A 20,737-nucleotide genomic window follows, 5' to 3' on the forward strand; every position below is an offset into this window, starting at 1 on the left:
GCGGGACAACTAAAAATCTTTAAAGTCATTTTTCTCAGTTCCACACTCTAGCGAGTTAAGGTCTTTTGCCTTTGTAGGGCAGCACTGTCCTGCAGAGTTTAGATCCAGCCCCAATGAACCAGCGAATCAAGCTCTTGGGGATCATTGAAAACATCCAAGCAGGTGTGCTAAAGCAAAACTCTGAAGGAAGTCCCTCGAGGAGCAGGATTGGACACTCCTGTCCTCAAACAAAGCAATGTGTTAAAAACCATTGAGCAACTGTAAAGTAATATCTTGTTACCACATTGAAGACAACACTTTAGCAACAGTATATTTTTCCACTTGCAAACACCACTCATGTTTTCTTTAGAAATCATACAAATATAGTTTCCTGTTTATCCTCAAAAGCTCTTGATTTGCAGATTTATCTACATGTAAAAATAATGATTTTTAACTTTGAACATTTTAACACTGCTCTGCTATTTTTCCTCAAAAATAAAGCAGTTAGGTGGAGGAGAAGCTTTCTGACAGCCTCCTCAAAATGGCATCTGCAAATTACAGGCTGTTACGTTCTCTTAGCACCTATTAATTATATCAAAGATGAGAGCGGCCAGCCGCACTGTGATTTATTACACCACTAACTTGTTGTGTCACTCTTGGGATAGAGGGAGGAGCAGACGACAGGAGAGAGAGAGACAGTGGCACTGGACCTCGACGACCCAGACAACCCTCAGTGACCTCACCTGAGAGACAGACAGACACGGACAGTAAGACAGGTTTCTAGTTGACAGTTTGGCTCAAACCTGAAGCTCAAAATCAGAGCTGAAAACGGCCTCATACAAACAGACTCAAAGGCTAAGCTGACGCTTTTACTTTTACACCAAAATAAACAAAAAGCCCCCAAATCCAATGAGCCAATAGTTGGCACAGCTGCAAAAAAATAAATAAAAAGAGAGTGGAAAACATATCGAGGGCTTCCTTATTATCTCATCTCTGGTGTCTAAACCTAATCCTAACAGATATTAAGAGATTCTCTCACACGCATCCACAAATTCACCTGTGGCCGATTAGATACTCATTATGCTCCGAATTGATGGCCACTTTCAAAATAACCCATTTGGTTTTAACCTGAAACACTCCATCAGAGCTGATCCAATGACCCCCAGCACAAGTCTGAACCATCCAATGGAATTGCTTGTTGTGGCAACCCATGACATTCATAATTATTTTTTACCCAGAGGATCATTTTTGCACGGTCTGTGGTTCATTCTGCCCCACTTAACCACAAGAGAAGACTATGAACTTCTGTCAATTTACACCAGAGAGAAATCGATACATCAGCAGGTCGAGGGGCTATTAGGAACAGACAATGGACTAGACAGTGGAAGATTGTATTAAATCACACACACATGTGCACACACACACACAGACATACACATACCCATACCCATTGTGGACCCATAAACAAAGCATCCCTTGGACCCATCCACAACGCATCCCTGAAGTGCCAGCCTCATCAGCCCTGTGAAGGCCTCATCGACACGACAGTCATCGGCACTGATCGTCAACAAACTCGTCTCCATACCGGCGTGATGACTCCGATCTTCAACCAGATGGAACTGGATAAATATTCTGAATGTTCTGATCCAATCTGACTTCTGACCTGTAATGTTGCCTGAATCATAATCATACACTGTTCGTTCATTGGCCAGAGGAGAACTGGCCCCCGACTGAGCCTGGTTTCTCCCAAGATTTTTTTCTCCATTCTGTCACCTGATGGAGTTTTGGTTCCTTGCCACTGTTGCCTTGGCTTTTGGCTTGCTTAGTTGGGGACATTTAATATTCAACAATATTGTAAGGTTAAAAAAAATTTACAAATAAAAAAATAAATATAAATGGGAGACAGTGGGTTAAAGTCTGGAATCAGTGTTCTGGTTCAAAAACCTTGATTTACTTCATTGTTCATCTTTTGTGTTTTCTGATTGGTTGTATTGCAAGATTGGTCTTTCATATCACTGTATTAGTCCATTAAGCTACGTTAAGCGTTTTGTCCCAACGGAAGGGGAATCCTTGAGTAGCCTATGAGGTATTGAGGGAAACCGATTATAATCCTGTTCATGGTAGAGAAAGCTGATGACATGTAGGCTACACAGGGAAAGTAACAATGAAGTTATTGAATGAAACATAAACACAGCTTTTGTGTGTTTATCATCTTTTCCGCATATACTGACACAGATAATCATTTTCATTTTATGAATGAATGTCTTCGTCAACAACAAGCGCTTTTGCACCATCTGATGGTGAGGTCGACTAACAGCAGATGGAGAGTATGCTCGGCAATCTACTGCTTCTCCTGCATATTTTGATGGTCCCTTTAACACATTCTGTTGTCTAGAAGTAACATTGCACCTACATGTCTACTAACTCGCCTTAGAGTATTAGTAGACTGGTAGGGTTAGAGTTAGAATAAGTTGACATGTAGTTGCAAAGTTACTTATAGTCAGTAGAGTGTCTGTTGGAGGACAATAAAGAGTTATCAGATATTAAGCAGACAGTACACTAATACTCTAATGAGAGTTAGTTGACATGTTGTTGCAAAGTTACTTATAGTCAACAGAATGTTCAAAAGGGACCATCAAAATAAAGTGTTACCGACTTATTAAGGCGAGACACAACAGGTGAATAGGGTACAAATTTTAACTAGCAGATATCAGCATGAAACTTTCCCAGTTGATTACCTACATTAAGATGAGAAAAAAAATGTATTACAAGTTTTCTGTAATTTAATGTTTAAATATGCAAATTAGGCAATATCTAATTAAATATGTGCTAATTTGCATATATTTAAAAAAAACAAATCTGAGTATTGGATAAAGCCAGGTTAAAAATTATTTTTTCATTGTGTTCACATATTAGATGGAAAAAAATTACAGAGGGATTTATCGATATCTACTTTTGTTATCCTGTAAATCAGAAAATACTGCCAATAGCCTTAAAAAAATTATTTTCACCATGTTTTTTGGAATAAAATGTTATATAAATCAGGCTAGGAATAATATATTTACAAATCCCTCTGAAAATGTCTTCATAATATAACTAGGTACAAGACTGGAAAGTTTGGTGTATATAGGTGCTACTGAAGTGGAGATTTCGGACTTGGAGTATGAGAGAAAAGTCATTTCGAGAAAACGGGCTTTAAAGATTTATCATCAGCCAATGAGATTGCGCATTCAGCCCTTTTACTTTCACGACTGGTTGCTGATAAAAAGGAAATGACCATATTTGGATCCGACAGGATTGTACAGGAGAGAGAGAGCTTCCTAACGGTGCATGTGATGACAGGGTGCCGGCAGCGATCGCGGAGCAGCATGTTGATTAAGAATGCCAACTTTTGTTGAATTTATGAGAAATCTACAGACGCAAACAGACAAAGTGTAATAAAATAAAGACCTAAATGTGTATTTCAGACTTTTTTTCACCACAAGTCTGAAAGAAGACATGTTATTGAAGACAAATATCCAAAAATCTCAAAATTGACCAGTAAAAAAAAAACGATGTTTTTGCCTGCTGTATCTCGCCTTAATTAAGAATTACTGCAACATGATTTCCAGGTTGTTAGAGGTGCACATCATCCAGTCATCCTTGGCTGGGACTTCCTACAAAAACACCATGCTCTCCTTGATGTAGCCAATCAGAATTTGTCTTTGTGGAATGTTAAGCTACCTCTGTTTCCTACAGGACATAAAGCTGCAGCCTGTTGTAATGTTTCGGTGCTTGCATCTACCAAACTACTAGCATGGAGTGAAACGATTATCACAGAGTGCATGGCAGGAGCGATGGCTGTATCTCCTGTGCCAACTGAATACACAGGTATCCTGGAGCCCAACCCGGCTAGTAATGTGGCCTTTGCGCACACCCTCAGTGAGGTTCAAAATGGCCTGACTGTAGTGCAAGTTCTGAACACCACAGAAGAAGACATCGAACTCCATGCAGGTCAACATCTTGGTGAGTTTTACTTTCTTCTATTGACAAAACAGTTGGAGGGAGAATGTTGCAATGTCTTATCTGATCCCTGTGTCACTGCCCCAGCTGTGTCAATTGATAATTCTAACCTGTCTACATCTCAAGTGGAATCCTTAACAGAGCTGCTTACTAAGTATTCTGAAATTTTCAGTAAAAACTCTGATGACGGAGGTAAGACCAGAATAATTAAAGGAACCGTATGTAAGAAATGTATTTCAATTAATCATAAAATGGTCCTGATATGTCACTAGACATTAAGAAATCATGTTCATTTCAAATACTTATATCACTGACAACAGTAGTCCAGCCAGGATATTGTCATTTAAAAGTGAAGTTGCAGCCCTCAACTGATGTTGATGTTGTCATGTTGTGTTTTGGCCTGATGCCCCACCCTCCACCTATCTACTAATCATGAAGTCAGTAGTGTTTCGGCATCCGGGTTGCCAGCTCTGCTCTAGTTACCACAGCTGCAGCTACAAACGTGTCGGATAAAAAATGTCTAACGTTACAAAACCTAAAAGACCTCGTTATGAATCCGAAATACGCAAAACATCTCTCATGAAGCATAAACATAATTAACAAAAAAAAAAAACTTACTGTGTAGGACTCCTCACTTGCCATTGGAAGCTCCTTGTAGCAGCCTACGTTCCTGTTGGATCCTGCAGCCTAACTGGCAACTTTGAGTCAGGGGGGAGGGGGAGGGGATACACTGCTCTACAGTAATTTGAAAGTGATTGCAGTACCAGTTTTGGCCACAATCTTACATACGGTTCCTTTAAGCATAGGATTCGGACAGGGGAGGCTATGCCAATCAAACAAAGGCTGTATCGTGTGACACCTGAACAAAGACAAGAGATACAGCAACAAGTGACAAAGCTCTTAAAAGCAGATGTCATTGAAGAGTTATAGCCCCTGGGAAGCACCCATAGTTTTGGTACGCAAGCAGGATGTCAAATGGCGAATCTGCCTGGATTACAGAAAACTCAATGCTGTAACCATAAAAGACTCTCATCCACTTCCAAGAGTCGACGATGCATTAGATGCTTTATCAGGATCTGCTTGGTTCTCTTCAATAGACTTGCAGCATGGGCATTGGCAAGTTGAATTGGAAAAAGAAGATTGTGAAAAAAACGCTTTCACCACAGGTAGTGGGCTGTACCATTTTAAAGTTATGCACATGGGTCTGACAAATGCTCCAGCAACTTTTCAAAGGTTAATGGAGATGGTTCATTGCGGGCTGCCTTGGAAAACTTGCTTGGTGTATTTGGATGATGCCTTAATTTTCAGTCAGACTTTTAAGGATCACCTTCAGCATTTGGAGGAAATTTTGGTAACACTTTATAACAACTGCATGCTATTAATCATTAGTTAAGCATTACTAAACAGTTAATTCATAATTTACAAAGCATTAAAGGGACAATGTGTAGGTTTTTAGGTATTTTATTATCTAAAATCAATATTTTTATTCATAAATATGTCCTCAATGGTATACAAATACCTCTGCTAATTATCTGACTTATCCTCGTAAATGAAGAATTTATTATCTTTATATACATGGGACGGGTAGGTCCATGGAGGCTTCCATGTAGTTCCGCCATCTTTAAAAACTATAATAGCAGAGAGGGACAAAAAGTACTAAGCCAACGCGTTTCCACAACGCATTTTCGTTCAGAGCCAGCGCCACGTGACTCAAGCCAGCAGGAGGAGCAGAGCAGTGAGAGGCGCTTGTCACTGCCCCGGCAAGTTTAAAAGGCTGCACTGTACGGTTATTTATAATGGAGGACCATACATATGCTGAGTCACAGGATAAGGAGTTGAAAAAGTCCGAAATAGACGGTAAAAGGAAACGTGACCGGAGATTACAAAAAGAAGGGTTAATGTCGGGATAGCTAATGCAGGAGAAAGCTTTCAAAAGAGATGCTGAAGTTGCCTGCTTTCTTCTCGACAGGTAAGTCAATGTTACGGTCTTAACACTAGAAGTGCCAGAATTCCATAACTACTAGAACTGCCGCAAGCGGTCAAATAGATTCCAAACTCTATATCTTTAATGATAAATACCCAATTGAGAGATTAATGCATTTATTGTATTAGGTCGGATATCTTTTAAAAACAAAACAACACAAAACTGTACATTTAAACAAGTTTAATTATACATTTATAAATAAATAATATCCGTAGATGTCCTGAACAAAATGACAGAGTAGCCTATGTTTTCATGTTTCCACTGTTCGATCGCGCCCGCGCCCGCCGACACACACACACACACACACACACGCACACACACCATATTACAGCATTGCAATCTTGACATTGCAGCCTGTTCATTATAGCCATAATAAAATAGTCAACCTAACATATAAAAATTCCACTGCTCTGTTTATATAGTCAGTAGCCTAGTACAATTCATACCATTTTTGCGCGTGTGAAGAGGATGATTTTTCCGTCGATATTGGAACGTGAGTGAAGTACAAAGCCTATAATAAAGAATAGTTTACCATCCAAATACATTGCAAATGTTGAAACATTTTGATTATAATTAGAGAGTTACGTGAGCCTAACGCCGCTTACTTTCACTTTCGCTTATAAAGTATTTCATTTTGGCTTGTTTATAGTTATTTTTTCATTCTTGTTCTGTTCTGAAAATCATTACATTTAAATGATTTGTTGTTGAATATGTTTTGTGTATTTTTTTTACCACATTTTATTGTTGTGTATATTGGTATAGCCTATAATAATACCGCGAAATTCAGTGCGGTCAATATGACCGAAATAGGTAAATATGTTCTTTTTTTTTTTTTTCTTTTTTTTTTTGCCTTATGTGTAATTTATATGAAAAACATTTTAAATGAAAATACAGACACTTTTAGGAAAAGTCAGGTAGGATTTTATTTATTTTTTCAACAAAGTTATTGCAGATATAAAATTCAAAATGGTCAAAATGAGCGCCATGGCTGTTCTAGTGTTAATTACAAGCTTTTTTTTTCATTGCTTGGTTGTGAACTTTATTATATAGACAGTAGAACATTTATAGTTAAAAGTTAAACAGGCTCTTTGATGAATAGCAGCTATTGAGTAAAGTAGAGAAGGCCCTAAAAACAAGGTTGTAAGTTTTGAGTTCGTTCAAAACTGTAACATTCGTTTGTTCGTTGTGTCAAGTTGCAGTTTGTTTGAAATAACAAACCAGTTCACCCGAAGGAAAACCTGATGAAGTGCTATTATAAGACATCCTGTCATAGCTTTTTGGTACATAACGGGTACCGTAGATGCAACACGCATTTGAAAATGCGAGGCGCTGGAGAGCATTATTTGTTTGAATGCAAAATACTATTTCACCGCTAGATGGGAGAAATTCCTACACAATGTCCCTTTAATAGACATTAATAAGAAGGTTATTAATACAGCTATAAATGCTTTATTCTTGATTTATAAGCATATCTATAATGTGTTTAATAATTGTATTTTCATACTTTATTAATGATCAATTTATCATTTCTAAATGAAGTATAGCATTATTTACAAACCAGTTACATTATTTACCATTATTTACAAACTAGGTTTTGTCATTGATTAATAAGATCACTTAGAAAGTGTAAGTAAATGTAGTAGATTCAGGTAGTTATAAAGCATTTAGTAGTGGTCAGTTAACTATTTTGTGAGCTCATCTAAAGTGAGCTCATCTAAAGTGAGGACTATTTATGCTTTGTAAAGCATTTATAAAGGAGATTTAAAGGCTCACTGATCTTCTAAAGAGAAAAAGGAAACAAACACAACACAGTGATACAGAACATACAAATATTTAACAGCCTTTAAATCTCCTTTGTAAATGCTTTACAAGGCATACATAGTCCTCACTTTAGATGAGCTCACAAAAATAGTTAACTGACCACTACTAAATGCTTTATAACTACCTGAATTAACCATGAATTACAGCAGAAATACATGTTAGTAAAGCATTTATTAACACACTAAGTAACTACTACTATATGTCTGAATAATAATATGTATTTAAACAGTTTATTAATCATTTACTTACACTTTCTAAGTGACCACATCAAACTCACTGCAGGAGAAAACCTCTTTTCTCTCCATCATCTTTTGACACAGTCGCTCCTTCCACTTAGGTGGCACAGAAGAATCACCAAAGTTGAAAGAGGACGGGGACAATTGAGGTGTTGACAGATTAGGACCCTCCTTTTCAAGAACTGTATGTATTACATCTACAGGGAATAGATGATCAATAGGAACTCCACGTTTTAATGTCACATTATGACTGGACACATTCCTCATGGTGACTGTGATGCGACGACAGTGGACAGCAGTGGACTTTTCAACAACCGGCATGACCAGAAGCTCTTCAGGAAAACAATCCTCCTCCGGACGGTCTATAAGAACAGCTTGGCTAGAGAGACCTCCAGAAAACTTTGGAATACCAACAACAGTTGCAACGCCGCCAGGTGGCAGAGTGAAAGGCTTGTCTCGTGTGAACCAGACTGTTCCTTTTTTTGTCTCAGCTGTGTATTCAGGAGTTTCCTGAAACTTTTCATAAGCTTCTTTTATTACTGGATGAACAGACAGGGTGTTAAGAAAATGGTCTCCTCCATGTGTTTTGCATGAATGGAACAGTCTTCGAACTATAGAAGTGTTTGTGCCGACCACAACGGAAACATCCCCTTTCATGACCGGATCTGGACACACAAGCACAAGTGTTTCTACGGTCTCAGCTACTCTCACTACATCTCCAGTAAACTCAAGCTTCAAGCACATATAACCATTATATGGATACTCCTTTGCACTGAGGCCCCAAATCTCCAGGCACTCAATAGGGGTCAAAGGCAGGTGCTTCAGATACTTGTCATAAAAGGAGCGATACAGTAGGGTAACTTGAGACCCGCTATCAAGTAAAGCTTTGGTGTAAATGCCCTCAATTTGTACTGAGACAATAGAGCTAGGTCCAACTAAACCCTCTGGCAAGTTAGCCTTCTTTTCTGGTAGCGTGTCACACCTTGTGGAACGTATCTTCTCCGGAGCGTCAGGCCGTTCCTCTACTGCGCCCCTGGAAAGTTTCCCGTCGGCTGTTTTATTTTCAAGAGACACTTGTTCACTTTTCTGAGATTTTCTGGGTTTTGACACTCCCGCTGGAAATGACCATCTTCACCACATCTGTAGCAAAAGACATCAGCACGATACTGAGGTTTGGGAGCCCTCTCCTTCATACGTGCATATGAGTTTCCAGTAGCTTTCTGGTTGGGGTTCTGGTCTACCTACTGTGCCACACTTGCTGATGCAGTCACAGAGGCAGAAAGGAGGCGTGCAACATCAGTCTTGAGACCTTGAAATTCTTTCCTTAGACACTCTATTGCAGGATCTTTCTCTGCTACATCAGGGACTGGCGCAGGCTCTAGCAGTACATGTACAACTGAGGCTGTAGCACACTCTGCACGTCTACCAATAGCTAAAGACGCACCCTTCTTTACAATCGGTCTTTCAAGGATCATCTCCTCTTCTTCTCTTACATCCCGAAGCAAATCAGTAAAGCTGGGAGGAGGCTTGAGTTTGTAAGTCAGTCTTATGCGAAGGGCAACAAGGTCACGAGGCAGAGAGCCTCTAGCAACTTGATCAATGCGCGCTCGGTTCATGTCAATCACGTCAATTCCACCTTTACGATGGACTGCATGCAATAGCTTGTCTAATCTGAGTAAGTAGGCTGATAATTTCTCACCGTCTTGCTGGAATGTATTACGAAACCTTACCATGAGATCAGCTGCACTGTCTGTGGTTCCAAAAGCTGTTCCAAGGGCTTTAAGATAGTCATTGGCAGTGGCCTGGGGATTAGTGACTCTCAAACCTCGGACAGTATCTGCTGCTGGCCCTTTAAGACTCTCAGCTACTCTCTGTCTCTTGACAACATCAGAACATTGCCAATCGTCCAACATGTGGGTGGTCTGTTCCGCCCAAGCGTCATACTCCTCTTCTCCATGTGGAGTGGGTTTCATACCTGAGAACATGCGTAGCTTGCGATAGCCCGGTCCATCTACAGGCGTGGCTTGACATTACTAGTGAGGAGATGGCATTCACCAGCTTTGTGTTCAGGTCTGGAGCGGTGGGTGGAGCAGAAGCAGAGGTAAGTAAGCCTGTGACATCAGCTAGTGTCTTCCCTTCATTTGCTAAGAATGACAGCAACTTGGACTGGAAGTCTCCTTTACCAGTTATAGGAACACTCTAGGTCTCAGTAACATTCACTATCCAAGGTCCAAACTCATCTCCAGCTAGTAACTGTTCAGGTATGTCAGTCTTATTCATATCATTAATAGTTTCGACTAAAACTAACTGGCTTTTACTTAAGTGTTCTACACACCGTCCTCTTATTTTACAGAGACCGAAAACTTCAGCCTCATCCAGTACCTTATACATAGTCTCATCAGTAACACCAAGAGAAACCTTACTAAGCACAAATGCTTTCCTTGCATCAATACCTTTGTCTTTACACCATTTGAAAATCTGTTCTGACTCCATGTTATATTAGCTTTACATACACAGAATAAAAAATAAATAAAAAAAAAATAAAAAAAATCTCTTAAACACACATAAGTGGTTATAGGGCTATTGAGCTACCTCATTTAACACTGACTTTCCTATGACTGTCACTGACTTTTTTATTTATTTTATAAACCTGCTCACAAAAACAAAACAACAGTAAACAACAATCCCGGACGAGCCCCCACGTGTAACCCTCCTACACAATTCCACTTTTTTTAAGGAGTTATCATGTGCATGGGGAATGAATTGGTGAGAGGTTACTAGAATTTAAAATCAGGATGTATTCACAGCAACTAAAACTTCGGGCATGCGACTCTGGCTAGAGTGTAGAGAGGCCTGGTTAGCTTAAATATAGCTATACTGTGTTTGGACATATATTTATTATTAAAGACTATTAAAGATTTAACATTTGTCAAAGAAATGTTCATTTGAAGTGCACTTTTTTCATTATTATTAGTCAAATATGGACACAGAAAAAGCTATTTGTTACTCATACTAGATACATATAATAGCTTTATAAGTCATCTTTATCACACAAAAGTAATCAGAATAAATATTGCAACCAGGGCGATACTTCAAAATAATTGAGTGTTTACATATTACGAACAGAGACGTGGTCTGTGGTCAAGTCGTGTCTCTCCTCTTTCAAAAACTTTGCATCGCAAATTAATCAGCAATTGAGAAATTCAGGTTTAAATATCTTTATTGGCATGGTAAAAAAGGCTTTACATTGCCAAAGTTAAATCAGGCAGTGATTGACAGCGCTCTCGTCCTATGGCATCGGTCATTGACTGATACAGTACAGATAGGCTACTGTACAGTACTCTAGCTCAATGTTGTTTGGGGTGGCTGTGGGGAAATATGATCTAATCGAAGCAAATATGATCTAATCGAAGACTGTAACCGAATGTAGATAAACAAGTCATGTAATGATTGGGCTAACAGTTAAATCAAGACAACACAGCTCAGCTGTATAATGTTATGGGCTCTCACTGAGCTCTAAAATGCCTCTCCACCTGAAAAAAGCCAGTACTGTATTATAAATAGTATTAGTATAGTATTAAAAACAAAACAAAAATCAGACTTACCACGAGTAGGCTAACGTTACCCAGTATCCTCCTGATATAGCGACGATGACTAATGATAAATATCATTCGTCTGTACTATTCCTTCTATAAGAGATCATCTCAACAATAGTGTAGCAGCAAATAAATACAGATATAAACTTAATATCACTAAAATGAAATAGAAAGCTGTGATTACAGACGCTCACATCCACACATAAACACACCACTGACGTCTTCACTTCCAGGTCAAGAAGCGATCAATCAAAAGCTCAGTAACCAATGAGAACACACTGCTACTAGCCCCGCCCCCACGAGAGAAATGTGTCAGAACGGCGAACGAAAACTCAGGGAGCGTAAACGAAAACTTCAGAAGCGTAAATGAAAACTCTGGAAGCGCATTTGTAAGTTCAGATCAGCGATTGAAATATGAGAAATAGTTAGCAAAACATGCAGTGTATTAAAAACGAAGTAAAAAAAATTGCCTGCGATTTATTCTTTTTCAGTTTTAGAGATAATTTATTTAGTTTCAATTTATATTTTCATTAGTTTCTTGAAAAGCTACGTTCATTTTTATTGGCACAAGAATAGCTCCATAAGGTTGGGGTGTGTACAAGGGACGAAGGCGCGTCCCTCTCGTTACGTCATCAGCGCGAGCCCCAGACCGAGTGGATCGATCGAAATGGCGGAGCAGAGACATGCGGGTGATGGATCACAGGTATGTATTATTGATCACTTTCTTCAAGTTCGCTAGATAGACCGATAACTATATGTAACTATGTGTATCAACGCGTTTGCTCAAGTTAAGTAAGTTAGAGATCAATTAATGTGGTTAATGTGGCGATTAGCTAATCGCCGACGCAACGTTAAGTGTGTCGGCGGCTGTACATTTCTCTCAATATGCACACCTTTCACGTTGTTTTATAATTAATAAATAATAATAATTATTCTCCACGCCCTAGTTGTATTATGGACTATAAACGATGCCAAAGGTGTCTTGAAAACAAATAATACAAAACAAATGCCTTGTATGTGCAAACATAATTTGAAATAAACCTCTTTCTGATTCCGAACAAGTTGATTTATATACAGTAGGTCACATCCCTATAGACTATGTTTAAAAGCTGTGATGTTTATATGATGCATTGTTAATGCACTTATTCTAGATCAGTTGTGTGAAACTCAATTCCTGGAGGGCCACAGCTCTGCACAGTTTAGCTCAAACCAGCTCCAACCCACACCTGTTTGGAGGTTTCTAGTAATCCTGAAGATCCTGATTAGCTGAATCAGATGTGTTTGATTAGGGTTTGAGCTAAACTGTGCAGAGCTGCGGCCCTCCAGGAACTGAGCTTAAAACCCCTGATCCAGATAATCCTATATGATGTTGTCATGACATATTTAACAGAGAGAATATTCAGATGTATGTACAGCTGCACTGAATTTAATAGGTCTTCTGACCCAAAGCCTTGGTCAGATTCAGTCAGCTCAGGGTCAGCAGCAGCAGCAGCCACAACGACAGCAGCCTCCTGCTATTTCTCAGCCTCGAATAGAGCAGGATATGGCCAGGTTGCCGCATCCACATCTAATTATCTTAACAATTGTCTTTTGAATGTTTAATATTATAATTAACATTGTTTTATTATTTGTAGATCTTTTCCTGGGATGTTTAAAAAAGCAAAGAAGAAAACTCCAAATCCACAAATACATGTGAAAGCCACACCTTGGAAACCATTTGCTGTTTCCATATATTTAATGAGCAGCAACACTGACACCTCACCCACACCTTCTGAAGAGCTTGAACTACTCCAGGCCGGACTAGGAAAACGGGTGATTACAATTTCATCCAATGTGAACCATTCAGATGCAAGTTCATTTTATAGTACAATCTAATTTGTTAGTTTGTGCCATCTGATTTTAGAGCAGGATTATTTCTATATCACCCTGCGAATAATATATAATTAACTGCTTCAAAGTAATATTCCACTTTCAAAACATGCTGAGATGAATTAACATAATTTGCTTAAACATAGTAAAATGTGAATTAGTATGTATAAAAATGACAAACAAATGCACGTAAAATTTTCAATGTGATAAAGATTTAGTTTTTACTTTGTATGGTTGTTTGAGAACCCTTGTTCTGTTTCATGTTTATTTCAGTTATGCAAGCTCCTTGAAGCTGAATTTCCAAAGATGAAGTCACTTACTGGAGGGTGGTTACTTTATAAGGCACCAGGTATGCTGTACTGTCAACCAGAACAGACACAAACATGAATATCTGAGTAGAGTATACTGTAGTGTAAGTAATTTCCATAGGTAGTTATTAATTGAACATTTCCCCTGGCATTCTAACCTTAAATCCCAGGCTACATCCTTTTTTAATAATAGTACTGTACACAGGAAAGTGTTAATAGAATATGGGAAGCACTGTTTTTTTACATCGTTTTTAGCTACAGTATAAAGCCCAATTATATAGTAAAGACCTTTTATTGCTGGATTTGTTAATGTGTTTTTAAATTGTCAGGTGGGAATGGAAGAAGAAAGCTTACTGTTGTCCCTCCAGACTCAGAGGGGTATACAGGCAGCCTTCTCAAAATGGCTACCACCGCTGGAAAAACAGCACTGTATATGGTCCCTCTTCAAGATGAGTTATGTCTTGATCCACTGCCATTCTCAGCAGAAGAGTTTGCGAAGATGCCAAAGGTTGAGTGTCGTACTTGTAAAACCACAATGCCACTACCAGTTTTGTACTTGCATGTTAAATCTTGTGGTGGCTGCACACAGTCAGCTAATGATGAGGTATGTTGTTTACACAATGACATTTTTTAGTAGAATTTATTATAACATTTTTCAGTTAAGTTTTCTTTTAGGCAGAATATATATCTCGTTTTGTCATTTCAGACTACTGAAGATGATGATGATGATGTAAAAGTAGTTGGTGAGATTACCAGAGCAGTTACCCCTACAGCCCCAGCTTCTACACCTACACCCACCACTTCAATACAAACTTGTTCTCCTACACCCACCACAAGTTTTGAGGTGAGCTAAATGAAAATGCTGTGTTTTTAATATATTCAAAATATTTGAGAATACATTTGCTTTTAATTTTAATATAAGTGCATAAGGACCGGTGCAGTTAGTAAAATTAATTAGATGCCATGTTAAGATTTTATTACTAACGGTAATTATACTGTCTCTCATTGGTACATAAAGACCATTTTGCAAGAGGTAAATAACACTGGTTGAGAAGAATGCCCTATTTTTATAGTTTTAAAACACTACACAAATGTTAGAAGTCAATACAATTTACTAAACATTTAGAACTGAATCAGAATGTTTTTTGTAAAGTAAAAAAAAAATGAAACAGCGAGTGCTTGTTTAGATCTTGCAAAATACTTGGTGACCAAAGTATTTAAAGTGACCAATTAAACAAATTACTTGATTGGAGTTTGGAAATAACCAATTGTGTTTTAATTGGGATTTTATTGTATAATACTTAATCAGTTGTCCTTTTGCCATTATAGGATGAGGGACAGTGTCCCATTTGTTTCGACACATTTTCACAGACAGAGTTGCCCATGCATGCAAGTGTTTGTGGAGATAGGTCATTTTTAATGATTTGAAAAGTTATTTCATTTACAGACATTTAATAAGGTTATATATTAAAAACATGTTTTAAGTATTATAAGTGTTATAACATGTTGTAAATGTTATAAGAAGTCAATCTAACCATTGGGTATATACTCAGTATAATTACAGACACTGGATTGTGAGAGCAGTCCTCCGTGTGGCACACCAGTACAGCAAAACCAAGGCCCAGACATGAAATGGTACAGTCTATTTATTACATTTTAACAACCCTGAGACATCAGAATTCTTTACTAATCTTTTTTTCCTGTTTTTATAGTCCAGATGATATATTGCGTTTGTTGGCAAGTAGGGTAGATGACAGCAAGGATTTCAAGATCTGTGTTTCTCGAACTGACTTCTATCAAAGAGCTATGGTGCAGTGGCAAAGACAAAAGAGAGGAACCCCGGGCAATACTTTGCGTGTAACATTTTTGGGGGAAGCAGGTGTTGACACAGGTGCCATTCGTAAGGAATTTCTTTCAGGCAAGTCAGGTTCACAATCGCCTTATTAGGTTTTTATATTCATCGTAACAATTTAAAGTTTAGAAAAACAATAAACAGTTACCACATGTGTCATTATGAGATTTGGTATGTTTTAATGTGCTTATAATTGTACAATGTAGTAAATAACATTCTTTTTTAACATGTACATTTGTATATTTGTTTGTAGATTTGATTGGTGAGATTGAGAAACACCTCTTTGAGCATAGAGGACACCAGAGAGGGAAGAGCCCCATCTACTCCCTAAGTAATCTGGAGAAGGGATTTTTTAGGTTAGTAATATTTTACATTGTAGTTACATGTCAGTTGTCATTTTTGCATACAACTAAATATTACTTTGTATTCTTTCTTTCAGGACTGCTGGAGAAGTGTTTTCTGTTAGTCTTGCTCAGGGTGGGCCTGCCCCCCGTTTCTTGAGGCCGTGGTGCTTTGATTATCTCTCATCTGGAGACTTGGATGAATCAACTCTCACTATAGATGATGTGGATGATGCTGAACTTTATAATTTGATTAAAAAGGTAGTAATTTTTTTCCAAATAAAATCTGATTTCATAAAAGCTTTATTTCTTCGCAAGCACACCATTTGCCACAGTTTATGTGTTTTCAGGTCGAGGAACAAGAAACCGATCTCTCTGCATGGAATGATCAAATAATTAACTGTGGTTTTACTGGGGCCATTAAACCTGAGAACAAAGATGCCATAATAAGGTCAGAAAAAGTCTTATAACTTCTTTACATTTGAAACCTTGCAAACGGTTTTAATTTTGCTGCCTACCAGATATACTGATTAGCCACAACACTGTCTATATTATGCAATAATTTCCTGGTTCTTTTTTCAGATCAATTGTGCTGCATGCAACTCTACGTTTGGTCCCTTTGTTGAAGCAAATCCAAAAAGGTCTTGAAGTCTACAATTTTGTGGACATCCTGGAAAACCATTCAGGACTTTGCCACCAGTTCTTTGTCCCTGATGTGGTGGATGATGATAAGGTATCAATAACTGGAAAAAAAATGCATCTTGTATTTCATTTTAGAAATGGTTTCATTTTAGGAATATTATATATAGGAAAATTATTATTTGCCAAGTTAAAAAATAATTGTCAAACACTTGTTCCTTACAAAAAATAATAGTAGAAAATGGATTGCTCTTAATACCTCAGTAATGGTTTCCTGTAGCTTATTGGTTAGATAACAGTGCTAGCATAGCCCAAGGGCTTGGGTTCGATCTCAGGGATTGCACATACTTAAAACAAATGTTATTATAGTAATAAAGTAGCTTTGGATAAAAGCCAAATGCATATGTGTATATGTACCTGAAAATGGATGGTTGGTTTTTTTTTTTTTCCACAGGCTGATGCAGACTTCATCATGCAGAACATTCTTCCGAAAATGTCGGAGAAGGGATCAGTACGAGAGACTTATGAAACAGCTATAATCAACTTTCTGCAAGACTTTCTCCAAGAAATTGAAAGCTGTGGTATGTATGAACTGACGGAGTTGATTTAGTATAAATATTGTTAAAAAAAACTGCAGATTACACAAATTAATGTTAAAATGTAATTGATCTAATTCAGATAATACCAACCCTAGAGATAACAAGTTATTTTGCTTGTAGAGGATAACCCTGATGGAGACATCCTGCCCTTAACTGTCCCCGGTGTTATGCAATGGCTCACTGGCCAGGGACACAAACCTCTTCTAATGTCAGAACTTAAAGAATTCAAAATTTCTCTTCATTTTGACCATGAGTGTATGCAGAGGATGCCAGAACATAAAATATGCTTCCCAGTTGTAAGTGCCTGTGCCAGAAAAATTACATTTCCCACAGTACACATGGGTGACTACAGTTCTTTTAAATCAGTCATGTTGCAAGCCATTCAGTTTGACAACGGTTTTAACAGAATTTAAAATGCTACTAAATGTATGGAATTGTACATGTTCAGGAAAAAAACCTTTTATACATTGGTAAATGTTCTTATGGTTTTGAAATTTACTGTGTATGTGTAGAGAACACAACGTGTTACATATTGTAAAATTTTATATCTTAATGCATGTGTTAAGAGAACACGAGTTGTTATACAAGTCTTTTTCTTCTTTAAATATAGCCAATACAGAAAATAAAACAAGCATGCAATGTCAACTTAAGTTTGTTTTTTATTGAATTGGATGTTAATTTGCTTCTAAATGGATCATTTGGTCACTAGTCATTTCAATGATTGATTTAGTGTAAATTAAGAATGAAGCAGCACAAAATTTAAAACTTCTAAATACTTGTCTCTTCCATAGTTTTGAGAGTGTGCGGTTGGGTTAAAAAAAAGTTTGAATTTGGGCCTTAAGTTCTTCAGTTAAGGGGCATTCGACTGGAGGAACTACAATTCCTGTCCACGGCTGGTCAGAGATACTGTCTGTGTCCCAGTCAGAGTTGTCGTCTTGTGCAATCTGTTAAAAGTTGGTAATAGTTTATGGACATTGGGGCATGAAAACATTACATACATTAAAAGACACAAATTCTTAAAATACCTCAGATAGGACTGGAGGAGTGACAGGGTTTTGCAGGAATACAATTTTCCACAACTGGTCTGGGCTTCGATTACTCTCTGTGCAGAGAGGATGGTTATTCCACCCACTAGTAAAGGAGTCAAGGCTGGCCTGGAGACGAGGCAGGAACACAAACTGACAACAAAAGAGGTGAAGGCTGTTGGTTGGCTCTAGTAATCCTTCCTCTTCAAGGCTGTGCAAAACATCATAATAGATGTTTGTAACTGCCATCCATGCGTCACGCCAAAGGCGCTCAATGCTAAAAATGGAAGAGAAAACAGTGTGTAATGTTGAACACAAATCATCATTCTTAGAAACAGAACATTTTAAAATTCATATCAAGCTTTAACTAATTTATCTTGCTGCTTACCGCTGGTTATGCACGCTTTTTCCTGAGATGTAGCTTCCCCTGCCACAACCTCGCACAGAAAACATACATCTGGCAATCTCTATATTTTCAACTCCTTGGTCTCCTCGAACTCTAAATGCAAAAAAATAAATATGACAAGGTATTTTAGAAAAGAAACCTAAAAGTATTTAAAAAACTTATGTTAACCATGTTTAAACAAGCAGGGACAACAACAACAATCATTTACATTTAGCTTACGCTTTTATCCAAAGTGACGTTCACAAAAGCAGCAATCATTACTGGAGGTAACAAAGCATTCATACACACTCATGATGTAAGTTGTCTTACCTCAATGGAAACCCATGTCTCTCCACAGACTGAAGGAAAAAAACCTAGGGCAGTGGATGCCTTGTTATCTGTTGCAGCTCCAAGGTACATGATCTGAGAGACATAAAGTAAAGTTAGACTTATGCATTCCATCACAAACCAACATCTGGTGAAAATTTCATGTCAATAGCACCTTTGGAAATATATTTACTGAGAAAAATGACGACGTGTTCAATACTTATTTCCCCCGCTGTATATGTGTGTGTATATATAGATATAGATATTTATTATATGATATATTGTCAGGTTTTGTACAAACGAAGCAGGCAATATGGTAAGTTTGATATTTTAATAGCAGAATGGATCGGGGACAGCGTGAAAGGTGAGTAAACAGGAAGTAGATAATTGGATGAAGCTTAACTGAATGATAAAGTCTCTCTTTCTCTTGCAGATGCAGATGATGAAGATTCTCTGAAGATGGACGGAAGACAGGCTGAAGAAGATCGGGATCGACGTAAGTATGCAGGTAGGTGAAGTAGAGAGTCTGTGTGTCATGAATAGACATGTATTGACAAGACCAGACAAAGAGTGAGTGACTGAGTGCTGAATATAAAGGTGAGCTGGTGATGGGATCCAGGTGACGGTGATTACTACTTAGAGGAGAGTGAGTGCAGGTGTGCGCCAAGGAGGATTCTGGGGAGTGTAGTGCAGAGACAGATGAGGAAGACAGATGGTGGATGTGACATATATATATATATATATATATATATATATATATATATATATATATATATATATATATATATATGTCACATCCACCGCCAATCATATTATATATATATATAATATGATTGGCTGTATTGCAAGTTGGTGTTATTTTTCTCAGCGCTGAGTGGAAGATTGAGTAAAAAAAGACGACTGTTCACAAGCTGCTTCTCTCCGGTGATTTATTTTATCCTTTTGAGTGTGTGTCACGCAAAGTTAACGAACCCTACTTTACAAAATTATTGATCTGCCTTATTTACGATGACGCAATTGTCTTCTAGAAACAAACTTTGTTGTATTATTTTCATGTTATCACTGTGAAGCTGCTTTGATACAATCTGTATTGTAAAAAGCGCTATATAATTAAAGGTGACTTGACTTACATACATACACATATACACACACACCGCAGGGCACTAGATTTTTTTTCAGTGAGCGATCATTCATGTGTACATGTTATATTTTTCTATTTTCCGCAGGAGGCCATTTAACATGCACAAACAGCACACTTCTCTAGTGTATAGGGTAAATTATATTTTTCGATATATATTAGAAATAATATATTTGAAATAACGGTGGATCAAATTGGCTAGTGATTAATATTGAAGCATGTTTTACAATGGATAAGTTGTTTAAATCCGGGTGACTTTATTTCTACTGTCGAACAAAAAAGGAGATGTTTAGCAGAATGTTCATGTTGCACTTTTCTGACTGTATTTGGCCGTAAAAGGTTGGGTTCAGGCACCAGAGGTTAAAAAACCCCACCCCACCACAGTTAATAACGTAAATTCATACTTTTCAAGTGCAGTCAATATAGGGAAGATGCTTCAGTCTTTTAAGGATAATAAATAGGACAAAGAAAAGGTTTAAAATGTTTCTATTCAAGCTTAATTCAGATCATGATATCACATCTCAGTTCAGTACATTATATCTCATATATCATATCTCAAAAAAGGAAAAATTGGGGGGTGTTGTGATTTTGTTGTGATCCCCCTGATCACAACAAATCCCAGGCACAGGAACATTT

At 37.8% G+C, this 20,737-nt stretch overlaps 1 long non-coding RNA gene across 1 annotated transcript; it reads right to left on the reverse strand.

Moving 5' to 3' along the window:
• Positions 1-17,934: 17,934 nt before the first annotated feature.
• LOC311078809 lies at positions 17,935-18,757 on the reverse strand. The gene is made up of 3 exons (XR_014605284.1): positions 18,640-18,757; positions 18,252-18,528; positions 17,935-18,170 (listed from the first exon to the last, which is right to left on the reverse strand). It is a non-coding gene; the product is annotated as an uncharacterized lncRNA (long non-coding RNA).
• Between the last annotated feature and the right edge of the window lie 1,980 nt (positions 18,758-20,737).

The sequence above is a fragment of the Abramis brama genome (assembly GCF_963993115.1).
Source record: "Abramis brama genome assembly, chromosome: 3".
NCBI classification, from domain to species: Eukaryota; Metazoa; Chordata; class Actinopteri; order Cypriniformes; family Leuciscidae; genus Abramis; species Abramis brama.